The 4692-nt window shown below is 49.7% G+C and overlaps 1 protein-coding gene across 3 annotated transcripts in view; it reads right to left on the reverse strand.

Annotated features, from left to right (window-relative positions):
• VAMP4 (vesicle associated membrane protein 4) overlaps positions 1 to 200 on the reverse strand; it is a 51573-nt gene extending 51373 nt beyond the window's left edge. For 2 of the 3 annotated variants that reach the window (XM_075067973.1, XM_075067975.1), the window contains exon 1: positions 120 to 200. The gene's annotated coding sequence lies outside the window, so the exon portion shown is untranslated. The remainder of the gene's footprint in view (positions 1 to 119) is intronic. The other variant, XM_075067974.1, reaches the window with a different exon arrangement.
• Positions 201 to 4692: the final 4492 nt, after the last annotated feature.

The raw sequence follows: 4692 nt of genomic DNA on the forward strand, positions 1-4692 counted from the left end.
ACAGAACTCCTCCCCAAGGGCCCCCAAACCCTGTCCCCCATAGCCCCCCCCACAGAACTCCTCCCGCTCCATGTAGCAGCCCCTCCGCTCGGGGGACGCGCTCCCCCCGCCCCGCTCACCGCTCCGGGCCGGCTGGGAAATGGCCGTGGCTGCGCGGAGGGGCCCAGCAGCGAGTCAGCTGCTCTATCGAGCACTCGGCGCTTCCAGCAGAAGCGGGGGCGAGCGCCGAGTTATCGATTCCCAGCGCGCTGAGTCCTACCGGCTTCCGTCCCCGCTGGCATTAGGCGCGGGGAGAGTGCGAGTCCGGGGCACAGCCCGGGCTGGCTGGAGACGGGGTGGGGGCGGAGCCCTGGGGAGGGAGGGGGTGGATGGGGAGAGGATGGGTTACTTAAATTAAATACACGTGTAAAAGTTTACAAGCTTGAGACCTTCTCAGCTTTTACCTTGTGGACCTATCAGTGCGGGCCACAGAGAGGCCCCTGCCACCAAGAAGTCTTTCTTGCAAGATAATATAGCAGTTGAGTTGCCTTACACCGGAGAAGGCAGTCCCTCTGTTTGAACCCTAAATAGGCCAGTAAGCAAGTCGCTACAATCCTGAAGGGTACAAGTGTCTCATATCCTGCAGCAAAGACAGAGGAGGTCTGAGACTTGTGTCCTATAGACCAGGCTTTGACTAAAAGTTGGTCATTTTTCAGTTGGTTTGTGTGAACACATGTTGTATATGTGGAATTTGTCAAGTAACATCGCAGTTAATAAAAGCTACATTTTTCTATATCAGTAGTTCTGACAATTCAATGTTTTTAAGTATCTGAGGGGTAGCCATGTTAGTCTGTATCCACAAAAAACCCGAGGAGTCCGGTGGCACCTTAAAGACTAACATTTATTTGGGCATAAGCTTTTGTGATAAGAAACCCACTTCAGGTGCACGGAGTGAAAATTACAGATACAGGCATAAATATATACAGACTCATGAAGAGAAGTTGTTGGTGTCACTAGGCTTAAATCTAGGTAGCTCGGGAGGGTGGAAGATCACGACTGCCGATGAAGCCCTCCTGCTCAGGCCTCAATGAACCATTGTTCCTCCATGTTAAACACTTTGTGTAACCTAGTGTAACCTAATGTACTAATAGCTGCAAAAATGTAGTGTTAGCAGTTAGTTTTTGGTTGTAATAGTTCTCTGCTGTAATACATTGAAGCTAGGCTAAAGCACGCTCAAGGCCGTTTTAAGATACTGTATACATGTCTCAGCAGCAGAGAGGGGGAAGGAAGGGGAAAGACAAAAAGATTGAGTGAGAAAAGATACTGCAGCTGGATGGGAAAGAAGGGGGGAGAGAGATCAGCTAATCATCAAGAAAAAGTTTTGTAGTAAACAACTGGGATATAAAAGGAAGAAACTGCTTGTTTTAGGTGTGCAAGATTTGAGATTGCATTCTCCCTCGCACCTTATGTGAGCTCAAATAAACTTGTGTTTTGCTTCTCCACCCTGGTGTGTTCATTGGCGCTACGCACTCCGGGCCACGAACTGCTGTTGCTTGCCTCTGGCACTTTGTGCCGGCAACAAAGGGAGTTACTTTACAAGTGGAGAACCATGTTGAAGGCCAATACAGTCAGGGTGGATGTGGTCCACTCCCAATAATTGATGAGGAGGCTTACCGCTATAATTATCTACATGCCTCCAGCTTCCATCCATGGAGACATCACACGATTCTTGTGACAGGCCAACCCTAAGATATAACCGCATTTGGTTCTAATCCTTCAACCGACAAACACCTACAAGATCTCTATCAAGAATTCTTAAAAATACTTACCGCTATGAATTATTCTACATGCCTCCAGCTTCCATCCAGGAGACATCACACGATTCTTGTGACAGGCCAACCCTAAGATATAACCGCATTTGTCTAATCCTTCAACCGACAAACACCTACAAGATCTCTATCAAGAATCTTAAAACTACAATACCCAACTGCCGCGAAGTGAGAAACAAACTGACAGAGCGAGACGGGTACCCAGGAGTCACCGACTACAGACAGGCCCAACAAGGAAAATAAATAGAAACACTACTGGCCATCACGTTTAAAGCTCCCAGCTAAAACCTCTCAGCGTATCATCAACGATCTACACCTATCCTAAAAAATGAATCCCCCGCTCTCATAGCCTTTGAGAGGCAGCCAATCCTATGCTTACAGACAGCCCCCACACCGGAAGCAAATATTCATCAGCAACTACAATCATCACACCACTGAAACACTAACCCAGGAACCAAATCTCTGTAACAACCCTGTTGCCCTTCCCCTATTATCTACTCTGACGACACCATCATAGGACCAAGCCACACCTCAGGGCTCAGTCACCTGCACATCTACAACATTGATATATTGCCATTCATGTGCCAATAATGCCCCTCTGCGATGCAACATTGCGTCAAACCCAGACAGTCTCTACATAAAAGATAAATGGACACAAATCAAACATCAGAATGCTAACTGCGAGCTTACAATTCATTTGCCAAACCTTAACATCATTAAATTTGGGCTTAAATATGGACGAGAGTGGCTGGCTCACTACAAAAGCCACTTTCCCTCTCTGCATATTGACAACCTCCTCATCAATTATGGGCGTGGACCACCATCCACCCTGACTGTATTGCCTTCAACATGGTTCTCCACTTGTAAAGTAAGACTCCCTTTGTGCCGGCACAAAGTGCCAAGGCAAGCAACAGCATTCGGGCCCGGAGTGCGTAGCCGGCCAATGAACACACCAGGGTGGAGAAGCAAACCACCAAGTTGATTGGAGCTTCACATAAGGTGCGCAGGCGAGAATGCACTATCTCAAACTTGCACACCTAAAACAAGCAGTTCTTCCTTTTATAATCCCAGTGTTACTACAAAACTTTTTTCTTGATGATTAGCTGATCTCTCTCCCCCCTTTCGTTTCCCATCCAGCTGCAGTATCTTTTCTCACGCAATCTTTTGTCTTTCCCTTCCTTACCCCCTCTCTGCTGCTGAGACATGTATCAGTATCTTAAAACGCCTTGGAGCGTGCTTTAGCCTAGCTTCCAATGTATTACAGCAGAGAATATAACAACCAAAAACTAACTGCTAACACTACATTTTTGCAGCTTATATTTACATTAGCGTTACACTAGTTACACAAAGTGCTTTAACATGGAGGAACAATGGTTCATTGGGCCTTGAGCAGGAGCGCTTCATCGGCAGTCGTGATCTTCCACCCTCCCGAGCTACCTAGATTTAAGCCTACGTGCACACCAACAACTTCTCTTCATGAGTCTGTATATATTATGCCTGTTATCTGTAATTTTCACTCCGTGCATCTCTATATCTCTACAATATATCTTATGCCCCAAATAAAATGTTAGCTCTTAGTGCCACCGGATCTCCTCGGTTTTTTGTGATACAGACTAAACCATGGCTACCCTCTCAGATACTAAAAACAGGAATGTCAGAACTACTGATATAGAAAAATGTAGCTTTTATTAACTGCGAGTTACTGACAAATCCACATAGTACAACATGTGTTCACTCTCTATAACCAACTGAAAAATGACAACTTATAGTCAAAAGCCTGTCTATAGACACAAGTCTCAGACCTCCTCTGTCTTTGCTGCAGGATATGAGACACTTGCTACCCTTCAGGATTGCTAGCGACTTGCTGTACTGGCCTATTTAGGGTTCAAACAGAGGGACTGCCTTCTCCGTGTAAGGCAACTCAACTTGCTATATTATCTTCAGAAAGACTTCTTAGGTGCAGGGGCCTCTCTGTGGCCCCACTGATAGCGTCCACAAGGTAAAAGCTGAGAAGGTCTCAAGCTTGTAAACTTTTACAGTTATTAATTTAAGTAACCCATCCTTCCCCATCCACCCCCTCCCTACCAGTGGCTCCGCCCCACCCCGTCTCCAGCCAGCCGCGGGCTGTGCCTCTCTCTCGCACTCTCCCCGCGCCTAATGCCAGCGGACGGAACCGTAGGACTCAGCGCGCTGGAATCGAATAACTCGCGCGCTCGCCCCCGCTTCTGCTGGAAGCGCCGAGGCCTCGAAGAGCAGCGACTCTCTCTCCTTCTCTCGCACCACGGCCATTCCCAGCCGGCCCGGAGCGCTGAGCGGGGCGGGGGGAGCGCGTCCCCCGAGCGAGGGGCTGCTACCTGAGACGGGAGAGTCTTGGGCGGGCTAGGCGACAGGGTTTGGGTGCCCTTGGGAGGAGTTCTGTGCGGTGGCTATGGGGACAGGGTTGGGGGCCCTTGCGGAGGAGTTCTGTGGGAGGGCTATGCGGTATCTATCTCTGGGGAGATTCTGTGAGGGGGCTATGGGGACAGGGTTTGGGGCCCTTGGGAGGAGTTCTGTGGGGGCTCTGGGGACACGGGTTTGGGGGCCCTTGGGAGGAGTTCTGTTGGGGGGCTATGGGGACAGGGTATTGTTCTCTCTTATGGGTTTCTGTGGGGGGCTAAGGGGGACAGGGTTTGGGGGGCCCTGGGAGGATTCTGTGGGGAGCTAAGGGGGACGGGTTTGGGGCCCTTGGGGAGGGTCTGTGGGAGGGCTATGCGGGACAGAGTTTGGGCCCTTGGGAGGGCTTCTCTGGGGGGTTATGGGGGACAGGTGGGGCCCTTGAGATCGGTTCTGGGGGCTATGATGGACAGGGTTTGGGGGGCCCGTGGGAGGGTTTCGGGATGGGCAA

This window comes from Chelonoidis abingdonii, chromosome 7 (genome assembly GCF_003597395.2).
Source record: "Chelonoidis abingdonii isolate Lonesome George chromosome 7, CheloAbing_2.0, whole genome shotgun sequence".
NCBI classification, from domain to species: Eukaryota; Metazoa; Chordata; order Testudines; family Testudinidae; genus Chelonoidis; species Chelonoidis abingdonii.